At 38.5% G+C, this 22,903-nt stretch overlaps 1 pseudogene; it reads right to left on the minus strand.

Annotated features, from left to right (window-relative positions):
- The window catches only part of LOC125157082 (60S ribosomal protein L31-like), a 92,009-nt pseudogene extending 88,622 nt beyond the window's left edge, over window positions 1-3,387 (minus strand).
- Window positions 3,388-22,903: the final 19,516 nt, after the last annotated feature.

Below are 22,903 nucleotides of genomic sequence, written 5' to 3' on the forward strand. Positions count from 1 at the left end.
CTCCAGCCTGCAGCTGAACTCATTCCAGGCAAGCTGGTGCCAGCAATTAACCCTGTAGGTCACGGTTTCCCTCGAGGGATGTGACACCTGGTTCTACAGTTTTAGCAACATCCCAGGCTGAGTTCCCCTGCATTCCATTGGCTTGCTTATTAAGCCCCACGTCTACGAAAACTGTCAGAAAATTTTCAAGCTGGTTTCTCATGACCAAAAACATAATCCTATAATCCTCAAAAAATATTTTGCACAGATAAACAGTACAGTGTACTATCTGACACAGCCAGGCACCTGCAGGCCAGCCATCCCCCACAGCAGGAGCCTCCTCAAAGTGGTTCTGGTTAGTGGGCCCCAGCCAGTGCAGCTAACCCTTTCGTGCCAATCATCATCCTAACCCTCCCTCCCTTGGAACCTGGGTAATTTTTTTAAACCTTTCCCAGTAGGGTGCAGGTTACACGCAAAAAAGAATAGGTTCGTCTGGAATAGGTGTTAATTTTCAACAGAGTATTGTCAGTTTGACCCAAGTTCCCAAATGGAGTACTTTGAAGATAATATTTCCCTATGGAAATCCCAAATACAGATGTTTTCCCTCCAGATAATTAAAGTTGAATATGAGTCTGATTTAAAAAAAAAAAAAAAACCTCCCCTGCTTAATGAAAGGTTTGGGTTTGGTTTTGGTTGATTTTTTTTTAATTAAATGTTACTTAAACTTTGATCCTAGGACATTTTGAATTTTGAAATTTTACACATATACCTGAAAGAATAACGACAATGGAGCAAAAGCCCTTACTAAATATGGAATGAGTACAACATTCCACTTGCCTAATAGCATAACTTCCAGCAACTTTAACCAACTGAAGCTGAAACAGGACCTGAACAGCTAAATGAGAGTACCTGAACAGCTGTAATAAAGGGCATGGACTTTACTGTGGAGTAGACAAAAAAAGCCACCCTCTGGCTTTTGAAATAGAAACTATTATATTTGGATTTTATGTGATATTTAACCAATTTCCTTATCTGGTTTCCCCTGGTAACCCTCCTTTCCTTCTAAAATTACAGTCAAATTAGACACAATGAGCGGGTGAAGGAAGAACACTGTGACAAACAGACTCGCTGATAAATGAACCCCAAACAGAGGAAAGAAGTCACCAGAAGCCACAAGAGCCTCAGCAAACAACCCTCTGCCCCTGAGTGATCCCCGAGTGCCCTGACAGGGCTACAAATACAGTACAATCCAGAATATTCCAAGTAGTCATCAAGAAAGGGTTAAATCAGGTTCAGTGCTCTCTGTTGAACAAAACACAGTACGTACATAAGGCAACTCAGAGGTTTTTCAACTTTAATTAAGAAAAGAAAGGAATAAACTTCATGTGAAAAATTCAGTCGCAGAGAATACCCCATTCCTTCACAGAGAACACTCCAGCCCTTGTAGAGCTCTATGACAAACAGGAAGGCTTGTTCTCCCCTATTGAGCACCTTCACTCAGTGCCTGTTCTCCGGTTCAAATCCAGGATTCTCAGGCTCCAAATCCTTTCCTTTATTCAACAACTCAATGATAAAAAGAATGCCCAATTGAAAATGGGCAAAGGATTTGAACAGACATTTCTCCAAAGAAGATATAAAAATGGCCAATGGACACATGAGAAGATGCTTAACATGAACAGCCCTAATAGGAATACAAACCCAAACCACAATGAGACACCACTTCACACTCACTAGTGGGGCTATAATCAAAAAGATAGGTAATAAAAAGCGTTGATGATTATGCAGAGAAACAGAAACTCTATACACTGCTAGTGGGACCGTAAACCGGTGCAGCTGCTTTGTAGAACAGGCTGGCAGTTCCACAAACAGTTAAACACAGAATCACCACCTGACTTAGCAATTACACTCCTAGGCATAAGCGTGAGAGGAAGAATAACAAATATCCATACGAGAACTTGTACGTGAATGTTCATAGCAGCATTATTCATAATAGCCTAAAAATGGAAGCAATCTAAACCTCCATCAACTGATAAATGGACAAATAAAATACAGTATATCCATACAGTGCTCAGCCAGAAGAAGGTATGAAGTACTGATCCATACTACAATATAGGTGAACCTCAAAAACATCATGCTAAGTAAAGGAAGCTAGTCACACAAGATATTTTAAGATATCTCAACAGGCAAATTTGTGGAAACAGAACATAGATTAGAGGTTGCCAGAAGCTGGGGGAGTTAGGTGGAGGGAAGTGGAGAGTAAATGGCTAAGTGATATGGGGTGTCTTTTAGGGGTGATGAAAATGTTCTCAAATTGATTGTAGTAATGGTTTAACAATTCTGTGAATACACTAAAATGCCTGAATTGTACACCTTAAATAGGTGAATTACACGGTATGTGAATTATATCTCAATAAAGTTGATATATATGAAGATACGATTTTTGCCTCCAGTAGTATATCTGAGGGATCGTTAACACAGAGTTTATTTGCTACTGAAGTTTTAAAATTGCTTCTGAAACACTGTTGGTTTTCGAGTAACACTCGATGATGCACTTGTGCTTCTTTAAGTGTGTGTTCTTTCAAAGATGATGAGTAAAGCCAAGATTTCATGTTGTTATTTGTTCCCAGCAACAGGAAAAAAATATTTAGTAATTCTATTTCATGGTATAATATGTTTAGACTAAGGCATTGAGGTAAATCTATCTTGGCATATGGCATCTTTTTTCATCACACTCTTAAATTGATAAACTTATTGCTCTATTATAAAACAATGCATAATCAGCATGGAAAATATGGAAAAATGCAGAAAACATAAGAAAAAAAGCCAGTCAACGCTATTCCCACCCACAAGATAACAACTGTTAACATTTGGTTTATTTTTTTGCCCTTGTTTCGCAATGCATGCTTTTTTCACATATTTGTGATCACACGGTATTCTTCACCACTTATCTGTCGTCTGCTTTCACAAGAGCCTTGTGGAACAAATCTAGTAAAACTTGGACCAGAGCACTGATCTGTCTCTCAAGCTTCTCCTCCCTGCTGCCAGCCCCACTTACCTTCTTTTTCCTGGAGCTCAATAACACCACCGCCCAAACCTGAAGACAATGAAGCCATTAAGAAGAAAAGCTACCAAACAAAGCTTGAAGTGCCTATCATCTTGAAGTGCCCGTCCATCATCATGAAGCTTACTGTTGTCTCTCCCAGGCTTACATATAATGAATCAATACTACAGCAACAGTTCAATTTCATCTTTATAAAGGAGGTCATGTATAGAAATGGAAACTCTACAGAGACTTAGTTTTCTTGTAATCAAGTACTTGGCCCCCTCACCAACTTTACAGGAGATCTGCCATGATGTTGCCATCTCCTCGATAGAGGACCTCTTTAACGTTGTTAGAACACCATCCATAGTGACCTGTTCTCCAGAAAATGGAAGGCTATTTCTCCATTGTTACAGCACGATCATTTAAACTGTAGGATCATTCCAGGCCAAACATTGTACTCTAAAAGCCAATGATACAAATTGTATCTCTAAGCAGTGGAGAGCCTGCCTGAGGCATCAGGAAACAGAAGCTCCATCTATTCCAAAGTTCCCAGCCAGCAAAATACAGGGAAGTCAAGAGCTTGTAGATACAAGGTTCATAAAGATACTGTGATGGGAAATGCACACTTACAGTGCACATATACTGTGTTGGGGGAAGTGCAGTTGGATCCAACAAAGCCCAAAGACCTACAATTGAAAATGCTTTGTGATTTAACACGTGCACTGCAAGATTTAACAAGGCAGCACCTAAAGAAGTTGTTGAGGTGTTTGGTAGACACCAGACAAAAAGAGACTTGTTGCTAATATGCTATGAATCGTAAGGCCCAATTTCTCTATTATGTGCTCATTATTAAAGTGCCTTAGCCTTTCTTTTATACAGATGGAAATAATATGTGTGTTGTTTTTTTTTTCTTTTTAAGGAATAAGTCACCTTAAATTAGTTGTTTGGATCTAGCTGTGATCAAAAGAACTATTAGGACAAAAGCAGAAAGAAACAGATTATGCAAAGCCTGTAACATTAGTCACTAATAGCATCCTGTGGGAGAACCAAATGTAAAAAGATGGGTACATGGTATGATGTCAAATTAACCTATTTTTTTTCAAGGACTATTGTACTAACAAAGGCAAAGTGAAAATGTGTGTACTTGTAAATCCAAAGGTTGAATGTTATGAACAAAGCTCTCAATTCATCTCCTAAAATGACCTGAAGTTGAAGAAGACAGTGGAGTAGACAGGAAAATATTTGATTAAAACATGGGAAGAAGCACAAGTCAACTCTTGAGGAAATACTGTCACTGAAAGACCAGCTCAGGAGGAATAATTAGTTAAATGGATGTTGTTGTAGTTTTCTACCTTTGTGTTGATGAACAAGCACTTCTAAAGTGAACTAGAGTCCTAAAGAATAGGTGTTATATGTGACATATGATATCTGAAGGTCAGTAAACAAGTGGCTACACTCGAAGGTCTTCCAAGGCTAATATGCATCAATGGAGCCATGAGTCTAAATACCCAATAATCTATCCAACACAGAAAAGACAAAGAAACATGGAAAAATATGGCATCATCATATAATATTTTTTCTCAAATTCAGTCTTGCAGTGTCACGATAACTAGAAAACACCACGATGTCACTGTGTTTCATGCTGGGGGTGGGAATTTACAGGTTATTCTTTAGGCCATTCTGTAGTTTCCATTTGGAGCCGAGAAAAATGATTTGGGAAGTTCATTGTCAATTTCAGTTTGTCATCTTTCTATATCAAAGACAGATGGGATTGGATGCAAACATATGGGAAGATATTTTTTTCTAAGCCTAAAATGTCTTGGATATTTGTATATTTTCTCATTATTATACAGGGCTGCGCTGTCACTTGGCTGTCACCTTAAAGTAATTTCATCTGGGACACAAGAGTGTCCAGCCCTAGGTTAATGAAGAATACAAGAAACAGCTTTATAAAGTAGGCTGGGCTTTTCTCTGCCCTTCATAAAAGCTACTTTTGACCACTGTGCTAAAGCAGTCTCAGCTGTATTCTCTCTCAGCAAACTTCAGACTGTACATCAGGTTCATGGGGCATTTATTTCATGGCACAACCACTTGCAAACCTGATCTCTGTGTGGTCTTTCCATTTGTATATTCACACTTCTTATTTCTGAAATTAAACCAGCCTCTTTCTCTATATTCTCTCCAGCCAGCACTTGAGGTTTGTTTACCACAAAACACTTCTTGCCTTTGAATATGTCCCCAAGAGTCTACCTTCCCCAGCTGCCACCACTGGCCACCACTAAACACTGTGACAGAAGGTACTTTCTTCCACAGTTGACAGGACTGGGTGGTTCTGTCCATCTTCAGTGGTGGTAGATTAAATGTGTTTCCTCCTAAGAAATCAAACAGGGTACCACTCCAGCTTTTTAAAATTCAAGTGAAACCATGAAAGATCAAGAAGAAATTATGAAAGAATATTCATCTTTTCTCCAAATGGACCAGGCTTTTGTAAGCACAAGAACAAAAAAAGAAAATAAAAAAGACGTACGGACCTAACAGATAACATCAACCTTCTGTATGTTGAAACAAAATTAAACCGCAAACAAGAAGCTGGAGAACTATATTTTCCAAACAAATGAGACATACATACACCAAAAAAGAGTTGAGAGTGTTAATATCCAAAGAACTTTTATAATCACAAAGAAGAGACAAGCATTCTAACAGATAAAGAGGCCAAGGACCATGCACTGTTGATGGTCTAACTCAGCAAGCATTCCTGGCACCACCACCCCTCTCTTGCCTATGTCACTGGCAACTAGGGGTAGTAATGTGACACAATCTTGCAAGCAAGTATCTATCGAAAGACAGGGGCATTTCTAGGAAATTTTGTGTGCTGTTGATTACAAGTACGGATATCACCCATATTCCTTACCTCATTCTTTCCTGCTTTGGACAAGGATGGTATGACTGTGGAGCTGGGGAGGTCATCTTGCAAATGTGATATCACTGAGCTACTGAACAAATACCACCAGCAGCTGGTTACTTCCAGACTCCTGTGTGTGTCAAGAAAAAATGAACCCTTATGAGTGTTAGCCACTGTTAATGAGGGCTTCAGACTCCAAGCCAAAAACATTCCTCATGGATGTTCTTCATTTGATTAAGGAATTCATACATAACAGGTGGGATAGACAATAGCATAAACATTGTTTCACCTCACAAATAATAAAACATATTAAAAATAAAGGAGCAATGTCAAAGACATTATGGTAAGTGAAATCAGCCAGTCACAAAAGGACACATATCTTGTGAATCTATTTATATGAGATACCTAAAAAAGTGGAATTCATAGAGACAGAAAATAAAATGGTGGTTTCCAGGGCTGGGGAGAGAGGGAGGGGAGAGTGGAGAGTTAGTGCTTAATGGACACAGTTTCAGATGGGGAAGATAAAAAAGTTCTAGAGCCGGATGCTGGTGATGGTTGCCCAACAACGTGAATGTACTTAATGCCACTGAATACACACTTGAAAATGATGAAAATGGTAAATTTTATGTGATACATATCTTACCTAGTAAAAATATAATAAGAAAAAAATAAAATAGCCATGCAATAATACAATTTTTCAGTTTTAAAAACTGACTAAATTCACTTTTTAAAAAAAATTTCATTAATGATGGTATACAGTATTTCTGAGTGTGGAGAAACAAGGTTTCTCACAGGCTACTGTTGGGAGTCTGAATTCGCCAAACCACTTTAGAGGAACTATGGTAAACTGTACCCAAAAATCCTATAAATATTCATATCCTTTGGCACAGTGATCCAACTTCTAGGAATTTAGCCAATAAAATAATCACAAATATAATGTCTGAAGTCCAAAGATGTTCATAATAGCATTTTTTATAATATTGAACTATTTGAAATGACCTATGCGTTGAGAAAGAGGTTTGTTTAAACACATTGCTATCCATCCCTTCCATGGAATACTGTATTGGCATGATGAACAATAGTGTAGGTCAGTGGCTCTTAAACTTGGCTGCATTTTTGAATTGCCTGGGGGAGACCTTATAATTCCCAGGGCCATAATACCTCATATCCATTCAATTAGGACTTTTGGAGGTGGGACCCAGACATCAGTACTCTTTAAAGGTCCCCCCCCACCCTGACCCCTCCCTGAGATTCCAAAGTGCAGCCAAGCTTAAGAACCACTGATGCAGAATTCTATTTATTGACATGAATACAACATAAATATTCACTAGAATTTCTTTCACGATAAAAGTAGATTATAGAACAGTCTGTATAGCGTGAGCTCATTTAAAAATATAAATGTGTGGGACTTCTGAGTAAAGATGATGGATTAAACACCCACATTTGCTTTTACTTCTTCCTAAAATGCCACTAAAACAACAATAAAAGATTTTTAAGAGGTCCAAACTGACAAGGAAAAAATAATGGGAGAAGAGAAAACAGCAACACAATTTTGGAAGCTAGAAAGCATTTGAGTGGTGACTTAGTAGAACCAAGAAAGCCAAATCCTGAACTGACAGTAGAGAAAGCTAAAAAGTAACCCAATTTACAATGCAGAACTCTTACCCCTAATGATAACATGATTAGGGGAAGCCGGTACCTCTGGCAGGATGAAAGGAAAGGTCACTTGCAAGTGTACTTAGAATGCAGTTAAAACTCCAGGTCCCTTCCCCAACCCCAGCTGGAGCTGAAGGTTTTATTTTGTGGAGTGTAAGACAGCAGGTGTCTAGGTGGGGGCATCAGACCCAGTGGCGGGCTGAGGGCACTATAACTGAAAGCAGAAGTCTTCAGTGAATGCCAGGTCTCCAGTTTTCTTCTACTCAGCCCCTATGTTGAAGTCCTACCTCTAGTACCTCAGAATGTGACTGTATTTGGAGACAGGTCTCAACGAGGTAATTAGGTTAAAATGTGGTCATTAGGGCAGGCCCTCGTCCAATCTGACCGACGTCCTCACCAGTAAACTTGAACACAGACACATACAGAGGGAGTGAAGTGAGTGTGAAGAATGTGAAGACACAGGGAGAAAGTTCCCATCTACAAGCTAAGGAAGGAGGCCTGAGAAACCAATCCTACTGACAGCTTTTCTTCAACTTCCAGCCTTCAAGAATCGGGTGCAAAAACATCTCTGTTGTTTAACCCATCGCCAGTCTGTGGTACTTTGTTACAGCAGCAAAGTAATGCAGTACTATAGCAGAGCTCCCCCCACCCCAGTGGCCCAGCCGTAGCGCGGCACAGTGAAACTCTAAGTTGTCAAGGCTGACCCATAGCCTCAGGGTTTCCAATCAACTTTTGGTCCCCCACTCTTAAACCTTAGCAGACATCCAAGGATTATCAGACACCTGTGGAACACTTCCGACATGAAAGATATAATCCAAAGCAAACAGAAAAGAAACAAAAGAGATTTAGAGAAAGCACGGACTACTCATGAATGGGGGGAAAAACCACTTCTAAGGTACTGACCGATACTACCACATGGATAAACTTTGAAAATGTTATGCTAAGTGAAAGGAGCCAGACACAAAGGGCACATAGTGTGGGGTTTTGTTTGTATGAAATATCCAAAATGGGCAAACTCAGAGAGACAGAGAGTAGATTAGTAGCTGCCAGTAGATGGGAGGAGGGCGTAAGGAGAGACTGCCGATGGGTATGGAGTTTTGGGAGGGAGTCATAAAAATGTTCTGGAATTAGATAATGATGACAGTTACACAACTCTGTGAATATACTAGAAACCACGGAATTTTATACTTTGAAAGGGTGTGTTTTATGGTATGTAAATGATGTCTCACTAAGCTGGTAGATAGATAACCTATATAACAATATCCTCAGAGATGTATGAAAAGATAGCACACACACGTAATGCAAACAGGGTGCTATAAACAAGAAACACTCAAAAAAAAGAACCAATACAAAAACAGTTCCTGGAAAGTAAATTACATTATAGTAAAAATTTTTTAATTCAATATAAGGATTAGAATATAAAATTGAGAAAATCTCCTACAAAGAGCAGCAAAAAGATAAAGAAACAAAATGACAAGAAAAAAAGTTAAGAAAATTAGAGGAGCAGTTTAAGAGCTACAGCCCACAATTATAATGGTAGGGCAGTAGAGACAATAGAGAGAAGAGGGAAAATGTATTAGTTACCTATTGCTGCATAACAAATTCTCCCAAAACTTGGTGGCTTAAACAACAATAATCACTTACTATCTCTTGTGGTTTCTACAGAACAGGAATTCATACAAAGCAGAACGTGGACTGTTTGTGCTCCACAATGTCTGGGCCTCAGCTGGAAAGCTCCAAGGCTGGAGAGTGGAAGCATCTGAAGGTTCATTCATGTCTAGTGGTTGATGCTGGCTGTTGACTGAAGTTCTAGCTGGGGCTGTCAACTGGTACACCCATGTGGGCTGGGCTTTCTCACAATGTGGTGGATAGATTCCAAGAATAAGTGTTCTGAGAGAGAAGAGAGAGAGAAACAGACAGACAGACAGACCCAGGCAGAAATCATATCTCCTTTTATGACCTAGCCTTGGAAGTTGCACAGTGTTACTTCTGCCACATTAGATTGGCTGAGGCAGTTACAAAGGTCTACCCATGCTCAAGGGGAGGGAATATAGACTCTACCATTCCTTGGAGGAATACCAAGGTCGCATCGTAAGTAGAGTATGTAGGATGGAGGCTATATAGGCATCACCATTTTGGGGAAATACAATCAGCCACAGGAGAAAAACTTCAAAGAAATATCAAAATATAAGAAAAATTTCCGGAACTGAAGGATATGACTTTCCAACTCAAAAGGGGTCATTAGGTGCCCAATCCAATAGATGAAAATAGAACCACACTAAGTCCTCTCATTGAGAAATTTCAGAACATTGAAGTCAAAGAAAAGATCCTAAAGCTTCTGTTCAATTTTTGACTGCCCTACATCTTTTCTCTTTGAAAACTTCCACCACCCCACCGGGGAGATTATCCATCAGCACACAACTCTGCTTCCCTTACTTCAGGAGAATGCACTTGCCCTAGGTTAATCAATAAACCTCATATTCCTGAGCATGCTGGTTGGTTCAGGGATGGACACATTTCACAAAGTCAAGTCCGGCCCTGTTTCAGGGACTGATACAGACATGGGTTATGAAAGGGCCTCTTCCGAGATTGTAAGGACCAGAAACAATATAAGCCTACAGCTGCCAAGGGCTATCTTTGCAGCTAAGTGTGAGAGGCCTGCTTAAGAATGAAGCCAACACTAAGGGAAGTAGAGCCAAGAGATGGAAAGAGAAAACAGAAATTACATGATATTGTTTGAATGCCTAGAACTAGCTCTACTATTGGCCGTCCAAGGTTATGTAAGCCAACAAATCCCCTTTTTTGACATAAGTTTCTGTCACTTCAAAGCAAGAATCTTGACCAATTTAATAACTCATTGCATCAGTATTTCAGAGAATAACCATATGAGAGGGTAATCTCCAGAATATGTTAACTTTGTTTCCCAAGGGTAGATTCCAATAGTAGCAAGCATTCCTAGGACATTCAAGAAATTCAAGTAACAGCTATCAAAGCTTTTGCCCCCAGGATTTATTCACATTTCAATAAGATCTTTCAAGTGAATACAGAAAAGTCCTATTAGTCTATCAAGTAATTCTGTACTTGTACTTCAATATTAGTGATGTGTGTGTATAAGTTAATTTTTTAAAGGCAGCGTTATTTTCAGAAATGACATATATCCTAAATGTGAACTCTAAGATATACAGTACAGATGAAGGCATGATAAAAGGAGATTATAATTCTGATCTGCTGAGTATCACAAATCCTTTGGAATCTCTTAAATCTTCCAAATGTTATTTTATAACTGTTACAATTTACTATTCATAGTCTGTACACACACACACACACATTCCCTTCAAGGTATATTTTCAAAATTAAAAGAGAAAAATGTTTTCAAAGACTGTTGGTAAACAATGAGCTTATGTGGTACTCAGATTAGTGTGAGGTTCTACTTTGGTGTAGAAAAGGGATAGAAGGAAGAAGGATAGAGAGGAGGAGGAAGGAACAGGGTAGGAAAGGAAAAGGAAAGAATAGGGAGACCTTGGATTAACTGTTAATTATAAACATAATTTCAAATTCTCAGGTGTAAAACTACAAGGCAGAAGATTTTTGCATAATTATAATTCTACAAGACAGGTTTCCAAATAGAGGTCTTCTAAGCTTGGTATAAACAATTAATAACTAAGTATATATTTCCCCACTATAGTAAATCAGAGGAAAGTAAGTTTTCAAAATCAGTTAGCCTGACCTTTGCAGTTTAAGGTAATACTGTTTCCAGAATGAAGAATCAAACCCTGTATTCCTAGACATATCTGAGGTCAGTTTAAGTGGATTTAGAGACATTCAAACAATTAATCCAGATTTCTGGTTTTGACTATCTGATATTCACCACGGAGGATATAGAGTTAACTATGATTTTTCAGAAAATTTAAAAACCAAAAAATATTCGAATCACCAGACTATGATTCTTTGCAACTGACTTTCAAAAAGAGGTAAAATACATGAAATTACTGGTTCTGTCACCATTTCTTGGATACAAATGAAGATACTTGAAAGCACATTTTTCCTGTGACCTATAGAAACTAGACAGTTGTTTTGTCTCAGACACTGCTTAAGTATTTGAATATTTTTGCTTAAGTATTTTACATATTTTATCACATTAAAAAAATTTTTTTAATGTTTATTTATTCTTGAGAGAGATACAGAGACAAGTGTGAGTGGGGGAGGGGCAGAGAGAGAGGAAGAGGGAGACACAGAATCTGAAGCAGGCTCCAGGCTCTGAGCTGTCAGCACAGAGCCCGACGCGGGGCTCAAACCCACGAACTGTGAGATCATGATCTGAGCTGAAGTCGGACGCTTAACCGACTGAGCCACCAAGGTGCCCCTTTATCACATTTTATTGTGACAAAATCCTATGTGGTGAGTACTATTACTGTCTGCATCTTCGAATGGAGGAAACAGAGGAAGAGAGTTACTAACTTGTCAGAGGTCTGACAGCTAGTAAATAAATAGTCCAGGATTTGAACCTTCAGCACCATGGCCCCACAATCTTAACCACTTCTCTCTAGTGCCTACAACTCATAACTGGTTTGAAAATGTCCCCTGGAAAGAGCTGATGACTCAGAAAAAAAATCTTATTTCATCCTGACAGAAAGCCTCATTTAATATGGAAGTTGAAATACCAGCCACCTAATAAGATAAAATCTCCTTCTCTTCGGTAAATACTTGGATCAAACCATTTTTAAGAATGTAAAATATAAGGAATTCTCATTGTTATAAATATCCAACTCATGAGAATAAGAAAACATCTGGGTCTAATTAATCATTATAAACTTTGCATTTTCGTATTCAAAAAGCAATCAAATATGCTCTGTCCATAATCAGCTAAGAGTGAATTATGGTAATTCATGCATATTAGCTTATCACAACACATAACAAAAAGCAGCTTTCCTTGTCTTTGTTTTTATTTTGTCGAAGTAATGAATGTAAATGGTAACAAACCAAAGGGTACAGAAAATCCTAGGACAAAAGGCTGCAGATCCCCTCCCACCACACCCTTCCCGACCCTAAACCCACTTCTCAAAAGCAATCCATTTTTCCTGTTTCTGCTTGTAGCTCTCTGGAAGTATGGGGAATATGTTTAGACATCTATTTCTTAACTTGTATCTGTTGAGTCCCTGATAGCCCTGAAAGGAAAGGAGCACTTAATTCACAAGGTCCCTCTGGCCTTTTCTCATCTCCCTGATTGTTGATCTTTGTTATTTTTAGTCTCTCTCTGGTTACCTTGGTAACTTTAAATACTGAACTTAAAGCTCCATTTCTAGTTCCATCAACTTTTGATAGTATCTCTTGGACAGAATGTAAATACAGGCAATATTGACAGTATAGAAGGAGGAATGTGGACAGGCCTGGCTTCCCCGGTATGCAATCTGTGCAATCACACAGAGCCTAAAAGCGCTAAGTGCTTCATTTAATGGTCTGCTGTCACTGCCTTGAAATCCTTAAGTTATTAATGAAAATCTTAAAAACAGAAAGGGATGCCTTGTTCATGGTCAAGTGATCTATAATGTGGTGTAACTGCAACGGAAAATCTCAACATTTTTTAAAAGTACTCAATAGGTGCATTCTAAGATGTGTATGCTTTAGAATATCCAAGGCTTGCCTTTGCTAGAGCATATGTCAAAAATGATTATAAAGCAATGTTAATGTGATATTGGCATAGGGATAGAGAACTGAAAAGTAAAACAGAATAGACTGTGGAGAAAGAGACCCACGAATATATAGAAATGATACATGCCAGGAGTGATATTACAAAGACAGGACAGATTATTCAGCAAATGAGGCTGAGACAACTGAATAGGCTACCATATGCCATGCTCAAAAATCAGCTGCTCATGGATTAAAACTCTAATATGAAAACATAAAATTGTAAAAAATTTGAACGAGTAGAGGAAGGTATCTTTATAAACTCAAAGTAAGGAAATATTTCTTAAGTAATACACATAAAGCAATGTCAGAGAAACTATTGATAAATATGACTCCATTAACATTATTAACTTTCGCTCATCAACAAAGAAGGTAAGTGGTAAACGAGGAGAAGGTATATGCCACAAATACGCCTAACAAACTATTAACATCTAGAATACATAAAAACCCTTACAAGTCAGGAAGCAAAGAAAAAACAGCCAAACAAAATTGGGCAAAAGACATGACCCAACACTTCACAGAAGAAACATGAATGGCACATGACCATTTAAAAAGATGTCCCACTTCATTAATAATCACATAAATATAAATTATACCACAACTAGATATCATTTCATATCCACTAGGCTGTCAAAACTTAAGAAATCTGACATCAAATGTTTGTCAGGATGCAGATAACTGGGAACTGCTCATAGAAGTACAAACAGGTGAAACACACACGGGAAAACGATTTGGCACTATGCTATAAATTGAAATTCAAAAATTGCAAACAGCAATTCTACTCTGAGAATTCTACCAATTCTACAGTTATATATGTCAACCTCATACCCACACAGTTTATAATAGCACAAAATAAAAAGGGGAAAAATCAGGGGCGTCTGTGTGGCTCAGTTGGTCAAGCGTCCAAGCATCCAACCGCAGCTCAGGTCACCATCTGACAGTTTGAGTTTGAGCCCCACATTGGGCTCTCTGCTGTCAGCAGACAGCCCGCTTAGGATCCTCTGTTCCCCTTTCTCTCTGCCCCTCCCCTGTGCGCATGTGCTCGCACGCTCTCTCCCTCTCTCTCAGAAATAAATAAAACATTTAAAAAAGGAGAAAAATGTCCAACAATAGGCAAATATAGACAAATGGTGGTAAATTCACAGTGAAATATTATACAGCAGAGAAAATGAATTCCCTTATAACCACATGCAACAACATGAATGAATCTCATGAAGACAATATAGAGTGAAAATAGCAAGTAACAAGACTACTTCAACATTGCATTTTTATAAAGCTCAAAAATAAGCAGAGATTTGGATAAACCCAAACACAAACTTCAGGGTAATAGCCACCTCTGGGGGAAGGCCTGAAGATGGAAGAGGGAAGGAGTACGCAGGGAGATGTACCACCCAGAGCCCTGGCTGAGACAGTTAAGCTTTCTGGTTCTCCCCATTTCCCGGGACATGAAATTTTTCTAGTTCACTTTTCACTTAAAAGGCCTCACTCAGCTTTACATGAGGGTCTCAGTTCAATTCTGCAGGTTATGCAATCCCATAGGCTTATCTCCTGTCCTGCCTAAAGCCTTCCTTATGGAGACCCGGAGTGCAGAACAGTGAGAGATTCAGCTCCAGCTCCAGCCCACCCCTCTGTTTTTCAGCTCCATTTGGTCTGTTCCCCAGGAATTGCCCTGACTTTCTTTGGACTTCAGATATGCTTTCCTTTAAAAAAAATTTTTAACATTTATTTTTGAGAGAGAGAGAGCGTGAGTGGGGAGGGGCAGAGAGAGAGGGAGACACAATCTGAAACAGGCTCCAGACTTTGAGCTGTCAGCACAGAGTAGGATGTGGGGCTTGAACCCCATGAACCGTGAGATCATGACCTGAGCCGAAGTCTGATGCTTAACCAACTGAGCCACCCGGGAGCCCCCAGATATTCTTTTCAAAGGATTTTTGTAACAGTTTATCCAACATTCTCTGGTGGATTTTGCCATGGTACACCTTAAATCACTTTTCCAATCTCTTCTATGCAATTGATCTTTTCCAGTTTTCTACTGCTACTTTGGTCAATTTTGGTCATCATATACTACAAAAAAAATCAGTAAAATCCCTCTATGTTTTTAGCTCTACTGTCAAACTCCTGTATGTAATATTGATTTATAATTCTATCACCATGTTACTTATGAGTTTATGTCTCCTTCCTGCATACAAATTTTACTGGATTTTGTTTTTTCCACTTTTCTTAATCCATCTAACAAAAGGGTTTATCTAATTTATACGTATTTTCAAAGAACACATTTTTGGATTTTTATCATATATACTACAATTTTTGTTTCCTTATTAATTCTACCTTTTGCTTTTCTTAACTGATTTTTCATAGTTTCCCTAGTTTCTTTGGTTGTTCTTTTTCTTTTTCTTTTTTTTTTTAATGTTTATATATTTTTGAGAGAGAGAGAGAGAGAGAGGCAGAGCATGAGCAAGGGAGAGGCAGAGAGAGAGAGGGAGACACAGAATCTGAAGCAGGCTCCAGGCTCCGAGCTGTCAGCACAGAGCCCGACGCGGGGCTCGAACTCACGGACCATAAGATCGTGACTTGGGCCGAAGTCAGACACTCAACCGACCGAGCCACCCAGGCGCCCCAGGTTGTTCTTTTTCTAACAAATTTTGGATGAGTACTTAGTTTATTTTTCATCATTCTTTCTTAAAATGAAAATATTTAAAGCCATGAATTTTCCTCTGAAACTATATATGAATTACTCCCATTCCTTTCTAAATAGTTTTCAATTTTGTCTAAATAGTTTTCAATTTTCTTTTTTTTCTTTGATCTAGAGACTATTTTAAAATGTGTTTTTAAATATCTAACTTGGTAAGAGTTTTTATATTATATACTTCACATTTTATTTAAATTGGATCAGTGAATGTAATCTGTAAAGAAACTACTTTTAAAATTGTGTTTCAACTCTCTTTTTGGACCAACTCATGATTTATAGTGTAAATATTCCATTACTTCTTTCCTTACCCCCACAAAATAGCATGCTTACCAACCCAAACACAGCTATTAACTCAAGTCTATTTATTATGTTATGCAAGTCCTCTATGTATCAGACAGGAATTGTGTTCAGCTGTTAAAGAACCAATATGACAATAGCTTATACATGGTAGAGACTCTCTCTCTCTCTCTCTCTCTCTCTCTCACACACACACACACACACACACAAGCAAATTTGGCATAGATAGCCCAGGACTGACATGGCAGCTCTACGTCATTAACATTCTGGGTTCCTTTTATCTCTCTGCTTTGCAGTTTTGAGTGCTATCTTCCATGCTCAAAGTTGCTTCATGGCCAAACAATACCTGTTGCTGTTCTAGCCATCACATCCAACATTCTAGGCAGGAAGAGGAATGGGGAGGGGTAAAAGAAATCTTATATTTGAGGCAGCCTTCCTTAAAGAGCTTTCCTAGGACCCCCCCACCCAATGATTTCTGTTTATAGATCAATGACCACTCCTACTTTATGTGTTTGGCAGCTATGTTATTTACTGTATATAGGTTTATGCTTATGTTTACCTTGCCTTTTATAATTACATAATGTCCTTCTTTGTCCTCTTTGGTGCTTTTAACTTTATATTCTGCCCAATTTTCTTTTTATTTGTATTGGACTAATATTTTTTGCCTATTCCCTAATGTCAAACTTTATCACTTTATTTAAGTGTATTTTGGGGGTGCCTGGGTGGTTCAGTCGATTAAGCATCTGACTCTTAATTTTGGCTCAGGTCATGATTTCATGGTTCATAAGATCAAACCCTGAGGTAGGCTCTGTGCTGATAGTGTGAAGCCTGCTTGGGATTCTCTCTCCCTCTTTCTATGCCCCTCCCCACTCATGTGCCTTCTCTGTCTCTCTCTCTCTCTCTCTCTCTCTCAAAATAAATAAGTAAACTTAAAAAGAGTGCATTTTTAATCTACTTGATAGTCTCTATATTTTACTGAGAGAAATCAGTCTATTCAAATGTAATTTAATCAGGGAAATACAAATCAAAACCATGATGATATACTATCTCACACCTGTCAGAATGTCAAAAATTAACAACATAAGTAACAACAGATTTGGCAAGGATGAGGAGAAAGAAGAACTCTTTTGCACTGTTGGTGGGAATGCAAACTGGTGGAGCCACTCTGGAGAACAGTATGGAGATTCCTCAAAACGTTAAAAATAGAACTACCCTAAGATCCAGCAAATGCACTACTAGGTATTTACCTAAAAGATTAAAAAATACAGATTCAAAGGGGTATGAGAACCCTGATGCTTATAGCAGCATTATCAACAATAGCCAAACCATGGAGAGAGCCAAAAAGTACATCAACTGATGAATGCATAAAGAAAAGGTGGTGTGTATATATATATATATATACATATATATGTATATATATGTATATATATATGTGTGTATATATATACATATATATATATATATATATATATATATAACTCCAATGGAACATAAGCTATAAAAAAGAATGAAATCTTGCCATTTGCAATGACGAGGATGGAGCTAGAGAGTATTATGCTAAGCAAAATAAGTCAGAGAACGACAAATACCATATGGTTTCACTCATGTGGAATTTAAGAAACAAAACAGACAAATATATGGGAAGGGAGAAAAAAAGAGAGGGAAACAAAACATAAGAGACTTTTAACCACAGAGAAGAAACTGAGTGTTGACAGAGGGAGGTGGGTGGGAGATGGGCTAGATTGGTGATGGGTATTAAGGAGGGCACTTGTTATGATGAACACTGGGTGTTGTATGTAAGTGATGAATCAGTAAATTCTACTCCCGAAACCAATATTGCACTGTATGTTAACTAACTAGAATTTAAATAAAAATTTAAAAAATAAAAATAAAAACAAATACCATGTAAATTTTTATGTGTTTGGTTTTGTGTATTGCATCTTGCTTTATATTTGCTTTTTTTAAAATCTTTTTTAAGTGTTTATTTATTGAGAGAAAGAGAAAGAGCATGAGCAGGGGAGGGGCAGAGAGAGAGGGAGACACAGAATCTGAAACAGGCTCCGGGCTCCCAGCTGTCAGCACACAGCCCAACACGGGGCTCAAACTCAGGAACCACGAGATCATGACCTGAGCCAAAGTCGGACGCTTAACCCACTGAGCAACCCAGGCGCTCTAATTGTTATTTATTTTTTATTGCTGATGCTATTTTTCCTTTCCTCTAATACACATATTTCATTACTATTTATTTAAAATAAGGTATCAAAATGCTCCATTTCCTCCTCCATTTTTCATCATGCCAGTAAGATGAAACATTTAGAATAATTTCACTCTACCCTACCCTTTTAAAAGGGCCTTTCTTTTATTTATTTATTTTTTAAATTACACTCTTTTTTTTTAATGTTTATTTATTCTTGAGACAGAGACAGAGCATGAACAGGGGAGGGGCAGAAAGAGAGGGAGACCCAGAATCGGAAACAGGCTCCAGGCTCTGAGCTGTCAGCACAGAGCCCGACGTGGGGCTCGAACCCACGAACCGTGAGATCGTGACTTGAGCCGAAGTTGGACACTTAACCGACTGAGCCACCCAGGTGCCCCAAAAGGGCCTTTCTTTTAAAATACCTTTATTTCAGGGCGCCTGGGTGGCTCAGTCGGTTAAGTGTCTGACTTTGTCTCAGGTCACGATCTCATAATTGATGAGTTTGAGCCCCACGTAGGGCTCTGTGCTGACAGCTCAGAACCTGGGGCCTGGAGCCTGCTTCTGATTTTGTGTCTCCCTGTCTCTTTGCCCATTCCCTGCTCATGCTCTGTCTCTCTCTGTCTCAAAAATAAATAAAACATTAAAAAAAATTTTTTTTAAATGCCTTTATTTCTACTCACCTCAGTCTTCCAGCCTAAGATCTACATGTGGTGCTAAAACAATCTGATATCCATTTGAAAAGAAACTGAAGCACAACCCATACCTCCCACCTTATACAAAAGTTCAACTGAAGTGGATGACAGACTTAAATCTAAAAGCTAAAACTATAAAACTAGAAGATAACATGGGAATAAAGCTTTACCACCTTGGCCTAAAAAAAGATTTTTTAAGGTAGAACACACAAAGCACAATCTATAAAGAATAAATAAATAAGTTGGACTTCATCAAAATTAAAAATTAGTGCTCTTCAAAAGACACATTAAAATAATGAAAAGACGAACTACAGACTGGGAAAAAATATTTGCAAAACACTATATGTAGCAAAGGACATGGATCCAGAGTAATAAAAGAAACAAATATACTTTTTAAATGTACTGTTAAAAAGATTTTGGGGTAATTTATCAAAAAAGATAGGGGTGCCTGGATGGCTCTGTCAGTTAAGCATCTGAGTCTTGATTTCAGCTCAGGTCATGATCTCATGGTCGTAAGATCGAGGCCCATGCTGATCTCCGCACTGAGTGTGGAGCCTACTTGCGATTCTCTCTGTCCCTCTCTCTCTGCCCCTCCCCTGCTCTCTCTCTCTCTCTCAAAATAAATAAACGTTAAAAAAATTTTAAGATATACAAATGGATAATCACATGAAATCAACTTGACTACTCATAAGGGAAATACAGATTAAAAACCAACTGTGTTATCACTACACACCTATTAGAATGAGTCTTTTTTTTATTATTTTATTTTTCAGAGAGAGAGAAGCAGAGCATGAGCAGGGGAGGGGCACAGAGAGGGACCTGAATCTGAAACAGGCTCCAGGCTCTGAGCTGTCAGCACAGAGCCTGATGTGGGGCTCGAACTCATGAGCTGTGAGATCATGACCTGAGCTGAAGTCAGACACCTCACCGACTGAGCTACCCAGGCGCCCCTAGAATGACTCTTTTTAAAAGTAACAATACCAAGTGCTGGCAAAATTTCTGAGCAACATGTATACATTGCTGGTCAAAATGTACAATAGTACAGCCACTTTTGAAAAGAGGTTGGCAATTTCTTATATAGTTGATTACACACTTACCATATGACCTAGAAACCCCACTCCTGGGTATTTACTTGAGAGAAACAAAAACTTGTATTCACACAAGTATCTCCACGCAAATGTTTATACCAAGTTTATTCATCATCTCCCTAAGCAGGAAACAACACAAATGGCCTCCAAATAGCAAATGGATGAACAAACTGTGGTACCTGTACATATACACAAAATGCAATGCTTCTCAGCAATACAAAGTAATGAACCACCAGTACATGGATGAATTTCAAATGCATTTTTCTAAGTGCAAAAACTCAGGATCAAAAGGCTACATATGTATGAATGCATTAATATGACATTCTAGAAGGGCAAGAACGTAGGGAAAGAAAACAGAGTAGAGTGTTTGCCAGGGGCTGGGTGTGAGAGCGTCAGGTTGTAGTTATACAACGGTAACCATTTGTCAAAGCTCACAGAACTGTACACTGAAAACAGCACATTATGCTTTATGTAAATTACACCCCAATAATAAAAACAACCCAAAGAAACAAGATAGCCCAGTTTTGCACTCTGTGGTTTACCTCATGATCAACATAGTGATAAATTGCAAAGTCCATCCCTTCTAAGCAATCTAGTGAATACAAACCACAGAAGATTCAAGTATAGAATATGGTTTTACCAGACCCATAGCAGGCCAAGTAGGGGTTGAAATTCCTACTCATACTTGGGTGGGACCACGGCCAGTAATACTAGCAGTTCTCATTTTGCATGTCCAATCAGCACCTGCTTTCAGAAGCAATCTGGCTTGGGGCTAGGGCTCCGTCAAGCTTCTCTTCCCAGAGTTCAGTTTTCTGAACAGTTTTTCGTTTTTCTAATTCTACGTCTTCCCTGTGCCTGTGCTCAGATTCCTCTCTGAGCTCTGGAGGTGAGGACAGCAGCTTCTGTTCCACCAGGTCCTGTCTGACTTCCTTTGCCTGTTTGAGTGACATCCTCGAGTTTTTATTTTGTTTTAGATTTCAATGTGTTTTTTTTTTTAAATTTCTAGTCAGTTAACATAAACGGTAAAGTTGGTTTAAGGGTAGAATTTACTGATTCATCACTTACATACAACACCCAGTGCTCATCACAGTAAGTGCCCTCCTTAATGCCCATCACCCATTGAGCCCATCCCCTACCCACCTCCACTCCAGCAACCGTCAGTTTGTTCTCTATAGTTAAGAGTCTCTTATGGTTTACTAAGTTTTTTATTTAATTCCAGTCAGTTAACATACTGTTATATTAGTTTCAGGTGTACAATACAGTGCGATTCATCACTTCCATACATCACCCCGTGCTCATCATGACAAATGCCCTCCTTAATCCCCATCACCTATTTAACCCATCCCCCCATCCACCTCCCCTCTGGTAACCATCAGTTTGTTCTCTATAGTTAAGAATCTGTTTCATGATTTTTCTCTCACTCTCGTTTTTTCCCCTTGCTTGTTTTCTTTCTTAAATACCACACATGAGTGAAATTGTATGGTATTTGTCTTTCTCTGACTTGTCTTTCTTTGACTTAGTAGCATTATACTCTCTAGCTCCATCCATGTCGTTGCAAATGGCAAGACTTCTACAGATATAAATATAAATATAAAGATATCCTGGCTATTGTAAATAATGTTGCTGTAAATATAGGGGAGCATGTATCCCTTTGAATTAGTGTTCTTGTATTCTTTAGGTAAATACCCAGTAGTGTGATTGCTGGATCAGAACACAGTCCTATTTTTAACTTTTTGAGGAACCTCCATACTGTTTTCCACAGTGGCCTCACCAGTTTTCATTTACACCAACAATGCACAAGGGTTCTTTTATTTTCCACATCCTCACCCAAACTTGTTGTTTCTCATGTTATTGATTCACTGTAGCTTTGATTTGCATTTCCCTGAAAAGTGATGATGAGCATCTTTTCAGGTGTCTGTTAGCTACCTGTATACCTTCTTTGGAGAAGAAGATCTGTTCATGTCTTCTGCCCATTCTTAAATTGGATTGTTTTTTGGGTGTTGAGTTGTAGAAGTTCTTGATATATTTTGGATACTAGAGCTTTATTGGATAGTCATTTGCAAATAGTTTCCCTCATTCCGTAGGTTATCTTTTTGGTTTTATTGTTTCCTTTGCTGTGCAGAAGCTTTTTATTTTGATGGAGTCCCAATAGCTTATTTTTGCTTTTGTTTCACTTGCCTCAGGAGACCTATCTTGAAAGAAGTTGCTATGGCCGGTGTCAAGATAGTTACTGTCTGTGTTCTCTCCTAAGATTTTTATGGTCTCAGGTCTCACATTTAGGTCTTTCATCCCATTTTGAATTTGTTTTTGTGTATGCTGTAAGAAAGTGGTCCCGTTTTCCCAGCACCATTTGTTGAAGAGACTGTCTTTTTTCCATTGGATATTATTTCTGGCTTTGTTGAAGATTAGTTGACCATATGGTTGTGGGTTCATTTCTGGGTTTTCTATTCATTCCATTGTTCTATGCGTCTGTTTTTGTGCCAGTACCATACTGTCTTGATGACTACAGCTTTGCAATGTAACTTGAAGCTCTGAATTGTGATGCCTCCAGCTTTGCTTTTCTTTTTCAAGATCACTTTGGCTATTTGGGGTCTTTTGTGGTTCTATACAAATTTTAGGATTGTTTGTTCCAGTTCTGTGAAAAATACTATTGGTATTTCGATAGGTATTGCATT

This window comes from Prionailurus viverrinus, chromosome X, assembly GCF_022837055.1.
Source record: "Prionailurus viverrinus isolate Anna chromosome X, UM_Priviv_1.0, whole genome shotgun sequence".
Classification (NCBI taxonomy): Eukaryota; Metazoa; Chordata; class Mammalia; order Carnivora; family Felidae; genus Prionailurus; species Prionailurus viverrinus.